The following is a 15,587-nucleotide window of genomic DNA, read 5'->3' on the forward strand; positions in this document are numbered from 1 at the left end:
GATTTTTTTCTGTCATATTTCCCATTCATTGCACCCTCCCTCCCATTTCTTCATATGATTTAGGGCTAAAAGGTGCAAATGTATAACAACAATGGTTTATATTTTTAAGATTGCAGACTCTTTTTCTTTAATTTTGTGATATTTGTAGTTTAATTAGGGCTCAAGGTTAGTGAGATTAACATTTACATATTAAAAATTGAGATTTTTTGGCTCCTATTTTAGGATTGTGGGTGAACTTTACATGGTTTGGGGTGTTGTTGATATGGGTTCGATTTCTTGTTTCTTTTGGGTCTATCTGTGTTTGTAGTGCGAAATTGAAATTGAAATTGAAATTATTATAACAAAAGATTTAACCTCCATCGAAGTACTCTAAGCTTTGAGAAATAATGGGAGAGATAGTGGCTATAAAATGAGAAAGAAGAAGAGATAAAATAAAATAAAATAGACTAAATAAGTCCCTCACATGTCAATAGCGAGTGTATAACACTCACTTTGCCATGTCAGCTGAAAGTGTCAAAATGACACAACAGAGCATGACATGAGGTGTCTAAAATGAACAAAGTCTAATTAAAGTGTCTAAGTGAAAATTGCTGCCAACTTTAGGGGGTCATCAATGGGTTAGGCCTTAATTTATTGAGGGTATAATATGTGAAAAAAAAATGTTTTTTCTTAATTTGTCAAAATAGACAAGTAAAAAGGGACCAGTAAAAAGGACTACTTAGTAACTTCTAATTTTAATTATTTTTAACTAATTAAATATATATGTCATGCCTCAATTAAGATTAAGATGTTTGAATTTGAATGCATATCTAAATAATTAAGATGTTGTCTTTAAATCTGATCGTCGAATGGCTAAGATCATTTGTTTCTCAATATCTAAATGTATGTTATTTTATTTAGTTTCAAAATATTAATAAACATAATAAAAGAGAGTTTTGAAATATCTTCAACGCCAATGACAGAAAATGAAGAAATTAATTAAATTTTAAATCTATTTTTTTTAATACCCAAATATCCAATTGTCCATTCTCATTAGCGAAGCCTTTCGTTGTAACTTGATAAAAGACGAAGAGGCTTTTACTTGCTAAACAAAATTCAGATTTTTAATAAAATTTGCTACCAACTATTGAAACAAATCATAAAAATTTCATGCAATTTTAAAAAGGAATTTAGACATCGTGAGACATAATCTTTGTAGTAATTTTTTTATGGGCATTTAGTCTGTTCGATTTTGAAAATTTTGGTTCAATTTTTCAATTCGGAAAAATCAAAACCAAATTAAAATTCATTTTGTTTGGTTCAATTTTCTGAAATTTTATTCGGTATTATTTCCTTTGAAATTTTATTTCGAGTTCTTGAATACGTGATAATTACATTTTATGAGAAGGATATGTGATAATTACATTTAATTTCAGTGTAGTAGATATCTAAAGTCAAATAGGCATTGCAAAAAGAATATTTTCAAATATAAAACAATTTTTTTTTTTGGTGAGACATCATTAATATCAAATTAATTATATGATGATTTTGAAAAATAAACAAACAGTTATGCATGCGAATAAACTTGTTGCTCATGCATTTTGCGAAAGTAACTATTAGAAGCCATTACCTAGCTATATATCAGTGAGTTTTTCTGTTCGGTTTTAAGCTGTTATTAACGGAAGGATGAAATCTGGTAATTTTATGAAACTTTAAGGATGCTATTTGTTTACAAGGATACTTTAAGGATGTACTTCAGGTTTTAAGTATAGTATAGGGATGTTTTTGACAAAAAAAAACTCTAATTTGATTCCTACAAGAAATAAAAGTTTGAAAAAGATGATGTAAAGAGTCAATTTAAGAAATTCTTAACAATTGATGATTTGGGTTTCTATTGGGAAAGACAAATTGGCGAAGAAGATAGGTTTTTTTTTTTTATAAAGAATTCAATAATGAATGAGCAAGAAAAGAGTCTGAAATCCAATCTTTGTCGAGGATCTGAGTGATTCAGATTTATTTAGAGGTATTAAGGACTCGTTTGGTAGGAGGTATAAATCAAAATAGTTCATAACAAAAACATTGTTTAGTTACTTTATTAACATAATCCATGAATTAGTTATACCTCATACAAGGTCTTATTTTATCCCTAGAAAAGGGAGAGATAACTAATTCAAGGTTTAACAATCCTTGAATAAGACCCCTAAAAGACTAAATTATCCCAAAAAAAAATTCCTAATTCTTTTTTGTAATTTAATGTTCCTTTTTATTTATATGAGAATATTTATAAATATTCTTTTAACTTCTCCAAATTTGTTCCATGTAATTTGATGATTTTCAAACTAATATTTTTTTCTCCATGTAAGATAAACTCGAACTCACTTTCAAATTCGATTTTAAAACAAAGGGCACAAAAAATGTTAAAACACAGCTTTCTATCTTAAAATATATAAACAATTATTTTTCTATTAGTTTTTTTTTAAAAAAAATTAAGGTAAATATTCAAATTTTGAATAATGTATAAGCTAAATTATAAAAGAAAATAAAAATAGAAGTAGTAAATATAAAATGCTTTTTAAAAATGAAGAATTCAATAAGAAAATCACATTAATTTTAAATAAAGATTTTAAATTGATTTTTTTTTTTTTGTGTTTGTAATTTTTTATTTTTAGATTTTAAATTTTAAATTAATTTTAATCTTCATAAATTATGTTTTTTTATTATGCTGACATGTGACACTTTTTTCCTCTCCTATTATATATAGATATATAGATATTTCAGAACTTTAAATTAAACAACTCAAATCCTCAAATTAATAAATAAAGTTCTTACAACAATATCCAAGGTAATATATGACAAACAAATGGTTAATATCTTATCAATTAGAATTTATTCTTACTTTTAAAAATAATAAATTATTATGTGAAGTTAAACACTTAATGTCTTTCAATATTACTATGCTACTACGACAAAAAAAAAATACTACTATGTTATTCAAATACTATGAATCTAAATCAAAACTATATTTGAATAATTATTTTAGTGTGTGGGATAAATCCAATTAATAGATTAATTTATGTTAAATTTAAATTATTATTTTTGAATTTCTCAACAAGTATCCTAGATAGCTCGTCAACCAATGCCCATTTTTTCAATTATTGCTCATTCCAATCCACGCTAATACTTGAATATCCTAGAAGATTGTTCACTCCAATTAGATCCTGCTTGGATTAACTAATTAGCATCAATGGTTGAGAATCACTTTGTTCAACATTTTGAATATTTATCCTGTTCAAAATATAGTTTCAGTACCTTTTTTCATATTATTCATTTTCTCAATTTCTTTTTTTTTCCTCAAACCGTGTTAACAATTTATAAAGAAAGGCACCGTTGCTAACTTTATATGAAAACATTTTATACATTTACATGTTTTCAATTGCCAGAATAACATGTATGTAAACTTAGTACTCCATATTTTATATTTTGTTTATGAGAACTTTTTTTTTGAACGTTGAGAACTCCACTTTCAACTTTATCTTTCTTTATATATAAAATAATTTTAAGTATATGGTGTTTGTGACAAAAAGAAATTAAGTATTATTTAGAAAATAAAACATATTTAATCATAATTTTCTTCAATATGGTCCAATAAATTAATAATTTTTTTTCTTTGAGATTAGCAGACTTAATTGATTACCATATTATATTATTATGAGTTATAATTTGAAACACTAAAATACCAGACCTTACCATCAGCTTTGGTTTAAGCAAAATTTGTATAAAACTAATGGACAAAAAGACACCACGACTATTTTAAATTGGGCTATGAATTTTAACTTTTAAGTTTCAAGAAATATATATATATATATATATAATGCACAACACTTCAGTGTAAGCACATGAGTGAATAATTCGAAGGCTTATTAGGTGCTGAATTTCACTATTCATAATATTTGTCATCTAAAATCTAAATAAAATGAACTAGCAGGACGAAACAAGTATTTGTTTGAACAAATAAAACTTCAATTTTATCTTATATAATTTTATATCGTAATTATATCTCACATAATCAAATGTATATATATGTTACACTTGATCGTAACTATTATAATGGACAAGATGAAATATAGAAAAAATAAAAATCAACCACTGGAGTGTGCACTACCTGTAGAGCATTTCTAGCTTTGAGCTATTGATATTGTTCGTCATCAAGGAAGCTAAAACACAAATCTTCAAGCTATACTCTCCTTGATCATGAAGCTTTGAAGCTCATAGTTGTTATCGATCAAGGATTTAAGGGTGTAAAATATTTTTCAAAAATATTTCTCTCATACCAAACACATTTAGCTTTTAAAATTTTGTTGGACATAAAAATATAAGTCAAAACCTGTTGTTAAAATATTATGAAACTAAAACTTTAGAAAGTTATTAAAATATTTATTAATTATATATACTTGCATAAATAATTTGAAAGTGTGTGTATATATATATATAGAAGCTCCAATCTTTAAAGTTGGATTATAATTTTATCCCTGCTTTAAATCTAAATAATATAAATCTAATTAATTAAATATAAAAAAATTATATTTTAATTATTTTTTGAATTGTAAGTCATTTATTAAAAAGACAATCAAAAAATCATTAATTAGATTATATAATGAATTAGCCAAAAAAAAAGGTAAAGTAGCAAGTGTACCTTTTTCGTAGTATTGAAATTAGAGATTCAACTTATTAGCACTAATTGGGAATTAAGTGTTTATAATGTATACTTATCTTCCATGTAACAGTGAAGAACCTAAATTTTTTTTTATGACAATTACTGACATTTAATAGCTATAATCATAAAGTGAAAAATAAGCTTGAAAATGTGTATGAGAAAAGAGCATGAGATACATGTATATGATTATGAGAGTAGAGCAAGAGTCATGTTTTGTTGAAATAGTTATACAGGAGACCATGTAGTATTGCAACTAATTAAGGGACTCACAAGGATCAAAGTACGATCACAACAATATGCTATTAAATTTTTCAAAATTACACTAAGGTGAATTCTCTTAATTCACAGTTAGAGATTAATTCTTTGGGATAAGGGTCTGAAAAATATCTCAACTTTGGTCGGATTTATTGTTGAGATACTAAATTTTCATGAGGACTTATTACCTCCCTAGATTATTTAATACCGTATTTTAAACATATATATTTGCTCACGTGGACATAAAAAATAATGCAAAATTATAAATAGTAATGTGTCCACGTGGGCACATATATACCTTTAAAATACACTATTAAATAGTTCAGGGGGTAAAAAATACGGTATTAAATAGTCTAAGGAGGTAATAGGTCCTTATGAAACTTTAGTATCGCAACAGCAAATCCGACCAAAATTGGGGTTTTTTTTCAGACCCTTATCCCTAATTCTTTCTTCATCGAGTTGCTTTTTAATCTTGTAGTAGAGGAAATTTGTTGCTTCTTGTAATTCTTTATATTTGTGTAGTAGACTAGTAGAGAAGATTTGTGTAAATTTTCTCTTAATTTTATCTCAAGTGATATAGCTATCGACTCACTATTTTGTGATACAAACTTACAGTAAAAAATTAGAGATTCATGTCCAACACACGTTCCCATAAATTAGTATAAATATAATTGGATCTGTTTGATATCTTGATTTCATTTTCTTTAGTTAAAATCAAATTTTACCTTTAATGGTACACAATTATTTTTTTCTCACTATCAAATCAAATCACTTTTTTTTTTTCGATTTAGTTTGATTTGTCAATTTCATTTGAACACCCATATCTATAATTATATTGGGCAAACTATTTATTCAACTACATGATATGTAAGCATTGGAAATGGGAGTTTTTTTTTTTGGAGTATTATTTATTCGACGTATGAAGTGCTAATTTCAAACACATATCCACAACCTATATAAAGTAAAGGCCAAACACATACACAATCTCTCAAACTTGCTCTCATTTTTCATTTTGACACTCCAACTTAGTCTTGTTCCATTTTAACCCTTAAACTCCATTTTTTATGTACCATTTAACACTTAAACTTTTTTTATGATTTGTTTTTATTTATGTTCTTCAATAGCAATTTCTTATTTTTTAAAAATAGACGTGTGCCTGTTAATTTTCGTAAAAAAATTAAACATTCGCGAACGAACATAAAAATTTTCAAACAATAATATTTTTTTTTGATATTTCTCTGTATTTTTGCATGAAAATAAATTGACGGAAGTTCTTTGATTTTCTTTCTTAAACATTCAATTAAATTAAATAACACTACTTATTTATCTTTTCTTATCATCTAGGCTATCTAAATTTAATGCAAATACTCACTTTTAATTTTTAATATAAATCAATACGAATAAAAAAAATCCATCTTCAAAAAGACTCGACTGACTTTGTTAATAACACTACTAAAAAAAGACTCTTGTTCATTGATAATAACACTACTAAACAATGTTAAAACTCGACTGACTTTGTTAGGTTGTCGGTAATTTTAAAGAAAGAAAACCAACACAATTTCGTCGGTTATTTTTCACACAAAAATACATAACACTCTTAAAAAGAAATTATTATTTTTTGTTAATTTTTAATTTTTTTAACTAAAATTAACTTACACATGTCAATTTAAAATAAGAAGTTGCCATTGAAAAATATATATAAAAATAAAGAAATCATAAAAATAATATTTCGTGTTAAAATGGAACATAAAAAATGAAGTTTAAGGGTTAAAATGGAATAAAGCTAAGATAAAGTGTCAAAATGAAAAATGTGGACAAGTTAGAGGGGCTATATATGTGTTTGGCCTAAAGTAAAATATTATTCGAATAAAATGAATATCACATTGACAATGTTATTCTTTCTTTTTTTTTACCGATTAGGGATAATTTCATTAGTGAATAAGTTATGTCAAAATTGTGATTTTGATATTTTTATATGTGACTAAATAATAACGAAGTTATTCAGTGGATGCATTTCTTTTATAGATTTTGGCTCATTCAATTTTTACACACACATATATATATATAGAGGGGGGGAGGGGGGGATTAGGGGATTTGTACTGAAATTGTATTTTATCTAAATTAGATAAACTAGAACAGTTTTGTTTTTTACTTTTAAGTTTTTTTTTTTTGGAAAAGGGTTTGAAAAATATTTCAACTTTGGCCGAAATTGTTGTTACGATACCAAACTTTATGGAGGACCTTTTACCCCCTGCACTATTTAATAGTGTATTTTAAAAGTATATATGTGCCCACGTGGACACATTATTATTTATAATTATGCAATATTTATGATGTCCAAGTGGGCACATATATACCTTTAAAATACACTATTAAATAGTTAGGGGGTAAAAGGTCATTTCCAAAGTTTGGTATTGTTACAGCAATTTCGGTCAAAGTTTAGATATATTTCAAACTTTTTTCCCTTTTTTTTTTGGTAACTATGGAAATTTTATTACCAAGTAACAAAAAACAAACAGTCACTGGAGTGAGCACCCTCACTCCTTTACTACCTATCTAGTTCTAGCAATTAAGGATAGAAATTAAGCTTGGACAAAACTCTAGCTAATTTAGGCTTGTTGGAAACACAGTAGTATATATGTTGAATTATCAATCTCACAATTGTAGATAACGTTGGTTTCTAGCTTTCCTTGAAATATGACTTGGTTCTGCTCCTGCCACACTTGATATATATATACATCCAGCTAAGGCGGTTCGATAAATGATAGAGTGAGCTCCATTTATTCCACAATGACATGACGTTCCATCCATACACGCTCTGTTGGCCAGTCCCACCTAGCTAGGTCTTATGATTCCCTGCCATTTTAGTAGTTGTCCCCATATATCAGCTGCTATTGGACAGAGAAAGAATAGATGCCCAAGAGTTTCATCAGCCCCTTACATCGAGCCCCCATTTGATCAACCTATCTTTCGTGTATACCTTGCCATTGAAAGAGTTATATGTAAGTCTTACTTTTATTGATGTACAATTGTCTTTGTTTTATACATAATAGAGTACATCGACATGAAAGGAAATAAAGAACTAGTAAGGGAATTATCCACAAATAAGGAAAGCTAATAATATACATTAAGAGGGAGATATCTCTACACCAAATAAGGAGATAGCATTGAAGAGGAGGATCTGCATAACAGGAATATGGAATATTCCTGATACACCCCCTCAAGATGGTGGTCTATCAGAGACACCAATCTTGGAAAGAAACCGTTCAAAGTCATGGCGGGAGAGTGGCTTCGTTAATAAGTCAGCAAGCTGATCTTTTGTTGAAATGTGAGCAACCCGAAGCTGACCCCGTTGAACCATAGAACGGACAAAGTGATAATCAATTTCCAAGTGTTTCATTCGTGAATGGAAGACTGGATTTGTTGAAAGGTAAGTCGCACCTAAATTATCACAATGTATCACTGGTGGTCCAGAAAGAGAAAGAGAAATCTCCTTCAAAAGATTCTGAACCCAACATAGTTCAGCAGCAGTAGAAGCGACTAATCTATACTCAGCTTCAGTGGATGAGCGAGCTACTGTTCGCTGCTTTTTTGAACACCAGGAAATTGGATTTTTACCAAGGAAGACAATGTACGCACTAGTAGAGGTACGATCATCACGATTTCCAGCCCAATCAGCATCGGAAAAGGCATGTAAAACCAAAGGAGAGTCCTTGGAAAAGTAAATCCCTTTATCCATTGTTCCAGCAAGATAGCGGATAACCCGTTTAAGAGCAGCAAAATGATTTGTAGTTGGTCTGTGTGAGAACTGAACTAGCCGATTGGTAGCAAATGCAATGTCAGGCCGTGTTAGCGCCAAGTATTGGAGACATCCAACCAAAATTTGATAGTCTTTTGAATCACTCAAATGAGCACTATCCTCCAAGGCTAGATTATTGGTAGTTGCAAGTGGAGTAGAAACAGGTTTTGCACCACTCATTGAAGCACGTTCAACAATATCCTCGATGTACTTCCGTTGAGATAGATATAAGCCTTTCGGAGTGCGAATCACTTGGACACCTAAAAAATAAGCAAGCTGCCCCAAGTCTTTTATTGAAAATCGCTTAGCAAGCTTAGCAATGAAGATATCAATTGCCTTCTGATTATTCCCTGTCACAATCAGATCATCGACATAGACTACCAAGTATATGATGACATCAAGCTTAGAATAAATAAAGAGACAATGGTCAGACTGAGATACTGCAAAATCCAGAGAAAGGAGATAGTCTCGCAATTCCGAGTACCAAGCCCGTGGAGCCTGTTTGAGACCATATAATGCCTTATGCAGTTTACAAACATAATCAGGCTGAGTAGAATCAACAAAGCCTTGTGGTTGTGCCATGTATACATCCTCAGTTAAATGCCCATGAAGAAAAGCATTATTCACATCCAATTGACGTAAGCTCCAATCTTTACTAACAGCAAGAGATAAAATAACTCGAACTGTAGTATGTTTAGCTACAGGAGAAAACGTTTCAATGTAGTCAATACCTGGACGCTGAGTAAATCCTTTAGCAACTAATCGCGTCTTATATTTATTCAAGGTACCATCTGAATTTTGCTTTACCCGAAAGATCCACTTGCAACCAATCAAGTTTTGTGATTCGGATCTCGGAACAAGTGTCCATGTCCCCTGTTGTTTCAAGGCATTATATTCCTCCATCATAGCAGATTTCCAGTCCAGATCTTTAAGAGCTTGGGAAATATTCTTAGGTTTGGGTTTGTGGGAAGAAGTAGATGTATGAACTAGAGGCGATTTGTTGGTAATTTGAGTGGAGAGGCAAAGCTTGTTGGCAGGTTTGTGAATATTATTTTTGGAGCGGGTGATCATGGAGTGAGAAGGTGGAACAGGTTTAGATTAAGGGATTGGACTTGTGGTAATGTTGCTTGGACTACTTGAAGGAGCATTTGAGGATTCAGTTTGCCATTGACTTGTGATTTGGACAGTAGTAGGTGAGGAAGTAGAGACTACTGGAGGAACATTGATGGAGCTTGAGTTGATACAACTAGGTGAAGATCCATGTCCTGATGAGATTCCCATTAATTCATTTGATGAATGATCATTGCTTGGTGGCGTCAAGCAGCAAGGAGAACTTCTATTGACAGAGTGAGTGACCATCGAAGGGGCTGATTTAGTTGAAGAGGAGGATACAATAGGAACAACAAAATGAGGAGCCCATGTCGAAAGTGTTTCCGTGGTAGGGCGAGAAGCTGTAGAGGCCAGAGTAGAGAAAGGAAATTCATGCTCTACAAAGTTGACATGGCGAGAGATGAATATCTTAGATGTGGAGGGATCGAAGCACTTGTAGGCACTTTGATTAGTAGAGTATCCCACAAAGACACACGGTTTCGAACGAGGCTTTAATTTATTTTGAGAATAAGGGCGCAACCATGGATAACATAGACAACCAAAGACTCGGAGCTTTTGATAATTTGGAGCACTACCAAATATGCGAAAATGTGGAGACTCATTATGAATCAAAGGAGTCGGCATTCGATTGATAAGATAGACAGCAGTCTGGAAAGCAAAGGACCAAAAAGATAAAGGGAGTTTGGCAACATGAAGAAGGGTAATACCTATTTCCACAATGTGTCGATGACGACGCTCAACAGGTGTGTGAGGCGGGGTTAAGAAATGAGAGATTTCATTGGCAGTAAAGAATTCTCGAAGATGAATGAATTCACCACCATTATCCGAGTAAAATGAGACAATAGATCTGTTGAAAAAATTTTCAACCATGATCTTAAATTTAAGAAAAATTTGGGAAACCTCAGATTTTTTTTTCATGGGGTATAACCAAACATACTTGGTAAAATGATCAACAAAAATGAGATAGTAATGAAAACCATCAATAGATGGAATTGGAGCAGGCCCCCACACATCAGAGTATATCATCTCTAATGGAGAAAAAGATTTTATTGAGGAAATTGCAAAAGGAGTTTTATGCATTTTATTACATTTGCATGAATTACAAAAAAAAATAGAGGAAACAGACTTGGAAGGGATGTCTAAATAACGAAATATTTGACGCAAAATAGGAGAAGACGGATGACCAAGACGATAATGCCAAGTTGAAACCGACGAGAGATGAACAACATATGCTGAGTGTGATGAAGGAGTTGACACAGACTTGGATTTGATAGGCCACTCATAAACTCCATCTCTAGGTTCTCCCGCTACCAGTAGTGCCCCCGTGCGACAATCCTTCACAACAAATGAAGAAGGTGAGAATTTAACAGAAACATTATTTTGGTTGCACAATTGATAAACAGAAATCAAATTCTTTTTTATTTGTGGAACACACAGAACATTAGAGAGGTGAAGAGGACGAGCAAAAGTATTAAAAGTAGTGAAACCACTATGTGTCACACTCAAAGATTTACCATCACCAATCATAACATTATCACCATCATAATCAGTAGTTAGTGACAGATTCTGGAGGTCACTAGTAACATGATGAGATGCACCCGAATCAACCAACCAATCAGCGGAGCCGGTGGAAGATGAAACAAAGTTGGCACGTGGTTGAGAGTTGCCTGTTGAATTTGAATTCACAGAAGATCCCATAGAGGGAGCAAACCATGGAAAAGCTGCCTGCAATTTTCGGCATTGCTTAACAACATGCCCAGGCTTGTCACAATATTGACATATCACTCGAGAACTTTGCTTGCTACTCTGTCTTGAATTCATTTCCTGATTGTTACGGTGACCAGAAACATTTTGGTTCTGAAAAGTGGATTGCCGATTGTATTTGTTGTTGCGAGAGTTGTTTGAGTTACTCTTGGCAACAAAGTTGGCAGTAATCGGCATTGAAGAGGCAGCACTCTGGCGACAAAGATATGCCTCATAATCACATAGTTTTTCATGGAGTTCATCAAAAGTGATAGGGGAGTCACGGGTGCAGAGAGAATCACAGATCCCGCTATATTCAGGTGACAAACCATGGATCACATGAAGAGTTATATCATCCATGGTAAGAGTTGCTCCATCAGAATTAAGCGTAGTAACCAATTGCTTGATATGCTGGAGATAAGATGACATAGATTGTGTACTTTTCGTAGCTTGAGAAAGAGGCTCCTTTAGACCTAAGAGTCTAGCACGAGAAGGTCTTGCATAAGTATTATGCAAGGTAGTCCACACATCGAAGGAGGTATCCGCTGAAAGAACCAGTGGAACTACCTCAGAAGATAAAGACGCGACTAAGGCACTGCGGATCAATTGATCCTGTATATTCCAAAATTCAGAAGGCAGTAGCTTGTTGGAACCCCAGAGTTTTTACTTGATCCAGGATATGTGATGTATATGCCATTTCGAAGTGCTCTATTAATCTACTAATAAGTCGTTTCATGGCAGTTTCGTCTATCGCTTTATTGTGAAAGACCAGATTGGCCCGTTCTGCCATAAGTACCTCCATATTCCGCTGAGTAGGATTCGACTATTATAATATATAATATTGAAATTGGTTTTGTTTTCAATCTAAATTAAGCTAGGAGTCTCATTAAGCAACCACTAGTTTGAATTGCCCAAGTAAAAATCTCATTTTTTAATTTGAATTTTTGCATCAGAATTGGATTCTGTTTGATTGTATTTGATTGTATTCACCCGACAGAATCTAAATAGGATTAGAAAAAGAGTCAGTTGTTGCCTCATGGGGGAATTAACAACATAACTTGTAAAGCCATATCCTATCAACAATGAGCGCCATTGAGTGTACCAAACTTGATAGTTTGATGGTGTAAGCTTGATAGGGGCCTGAGCCGATGCATTTATGGATAAAAGTTGTGACTCTTAAGTGAGATTAGATGACGGAGAAAGGGAAAAAGAAGGTGTGATTATTGTGGATGTATTTGGTGGTTATGGTGTAAGGGAGGAATAGAGTAAGTTGTTGTGACAGTGGGTTGCTGGGAAGGAAACACTAAATTTGGGTAGGCTTGGGATGTTGTCAATGGTGGAATGATGAAGTTATTATTGATTGGTAATGGAGGAATAGTAGAAACAACTGATTCAGTTGTAATGGGAAGGGGAGCAGTGGTGGAGGTGTTTTCATCCATGAGAAACCAAAAACCAATCTGCTCAATCCCAAAAAAAAAAAATTACTGCCATGTGGCTATGGCTCTGATACCATGAAAGAGTTATATGTAAGTCTTACTTTTATTGATGTACAATTGTCTTTATTTTATACATAATAGAGTACATCGACATGAAAGGAAATAAAGAACTAGTAAGGGAATTATCCACAAATAAGGAAAGCTAATAATATACATTAAGAGGGAGATATCTCTACACCAAATAAGGAGATAGCATTGAAGAGGAGGATCTGCATAACAGGAATATGGAATATTCCTGATAGCCATTAGCTACCAAGTATGCCATTTTGGAGGGGTTGGATTACTACAGTACAGAAGCTTCCTCCAACTCACTCTAGGTAAATTAAAGTACCCATAAACTTAGAGTATATATATGGCGTATTGAGAACTTTTCTACTCCCATTTCTTCAGATACGTACATTCATTCCAGCATCTTTCATATATGTGGAAACTTTGAGGATTTTTCTAACCAGCCACGAATTGGTTAGCTAGTGTAGCACCTACCGTTCCTCCCTTAGCTTTATGTAGTATAAATGAACCCATAATTTATCTTTTTTGTTACATAGGTTCATAACAACTTACATAATGCATGCATATTTATTCCATATACCTATATTTAGAAGATTCAATCCTCCAGCACTCATGGGCATACACATTATATCCCAAGTTATAATTAACGCTTTCTTGGATAAATTCATTGATCATGTCATTCGGCAAATCCTCTCTGTTTGTTCCACCACTTTCTTTGGCAATTGAAATATTTGGGACAGTTAGCAGAACACTCTTCAACAGTTGTACTCTACCTGCATACGAAAGCAACTTTGCTGTCCAGGATGTCACTTTACTTTACACTCGTTCTTATAGTGGTTGGAATTGGACCAAGGATATCCTTTTAGTACTTAGTGCCTAAATGACAACTCTCATTTTTTCATACCTAGGAGCTCTACAATTTGCTTCTGTATTTCTAGCTTCACCCCTCCAAAATAGATGGACGATTTTTGTAAATTTGCTTGCGACCCAGACACACTTGAAAACTGCTATAGTTTAGCAAATAATCTCTGAACTGAGGCCAGGTCGAGGAGGTCATCTGCGAAGCCAAGTTACACTATTTGTAGCTGTCCACACCATGGATGATACTTATAGAGCTTATCTTGTTTATATAAGACGATATAAATATTTCATTTCTAGAACAAATAGGTAAGGTGATATTGCCTTAGTCCTTTCTTGGCTGAGAATGGTTCAGTTGGCTGTCCATTTATTAAAATTGTGTAAGCCACAAAAGTCATACAATACATGATCCATCCTATCATGAAGACTTGAGGAAAATCAAGGACTTGCTTCATAAAATCTCACTCTATCGAGTCGTATGCCTTCATCATGTCGACTTTCAACATACATCGTGGCGATACATTCTTCCTTCCATAACCCTTCACATACTATCTCATGACTTAACACTATATTGTCAGATATAAGTTTTTCGGGACAAAGACAGCTCGTGTGGGATCAATTAGCACTTCCATCACTGGTTGAAGCCTTGATGTGAATACTTTCGATATGATTTTGTATACCACTGTGCAACATGATATAGGGCGAAATTCTTTAACTGTTATCCTGAGACTATTGATGAAAAGATTGTAATACCAGAATTAATAAGGGCAAATTATAAGAAATGACCATTCAACTATTTCCATTATCAAAATTATTAAAATTGGTTAAAACTTCTTCCTTCCCAATTCGTTATTAATGGCTTCTAATCTTCTTTTTTCTTCCCATTTCGTCATCAATTACTTCTTTTCCTTCTTCCTTCTTCGTCTTCTCATGCGTGTGTTTTTTTTTCCGTAGTAGTAGTAGTAGTTTTTTTTATAAAAAAAATAATATATAAAACTATCATATCGCAAACGTGAATATTTTCAAGCAAATTATATATCAAAAGGCTCAAAATATTGAGAGGATTTCATATCTAAAAATTTGGGTATGTTTAGAGGTGATTTTGAGTTGATCGAGATTTAATATCAATGTATATTTCATGTATTGTGAATGTATACTTCATGTATAATTAAGCTATATTTAATATTTTTAGTGTATCATAATGTATAGTCAGTGTATAGCTAATGTATAGGTCTATATTGTATATAGTTAGTGTATAGTTTCTATGATTTTTTGACAAGCTATAGTGTATAGTTAATGTATACTTCTAATGACTTTTGGCTATTTTTTTTATGTAAATAAAATATGGCTATATATTTTTTGTAAACTAATTACTTTATTGTATATAATTGAAACTAAACCAATTAATTAGGGGTGTATATTAGGCTCATTTAATATTTTACCATAATATATAAGAGTAATTATATATTTTTTCTTTGTTAGTCCTAACTCCTATAAGCTAAAGTCATAAAACCATGAAAACCTATATAATTCTCAATAATTATCTATTTTGCTTTAAAGAATAGAGAGCAATTCAGCAAACTTAGAAAAGCACTGAGAATATGTACATGAAAAGTATGCAACA

The 15,587-nt window shown here is 31.9% G+C and overlaps 1 protein-coding gene across 1 annotated transcript in view; it reads left to right on the top strand.

Annotated features, from left to right (window-relative positions):
* The window catches only part of LOC125834121 (uncharacterized), a 209,438-nt gene that overhangs the window by 99,661 nt on the left and 94,190 nt on the right, over positions 1-15,587 (top strand). The gene's annotated exons all lie outside the window — the stretch shown is intronic.

This window comes from Solanum verrucosum, unplaced genomic scaffold, assembly GCF_900185275.1.
Source record: "Solanum verrucosum unplaced genomic scaffold, falcon-dt-bn FXZP01000108.1, whole genome shotgun sequence".
Classification (NCBI taxonomy): Eukaryota; Viridiplantae; Streptophyta; class Magnoliopsida; order Solanales; family Solanaceae; genus Solanum; species Solanum verrucosum.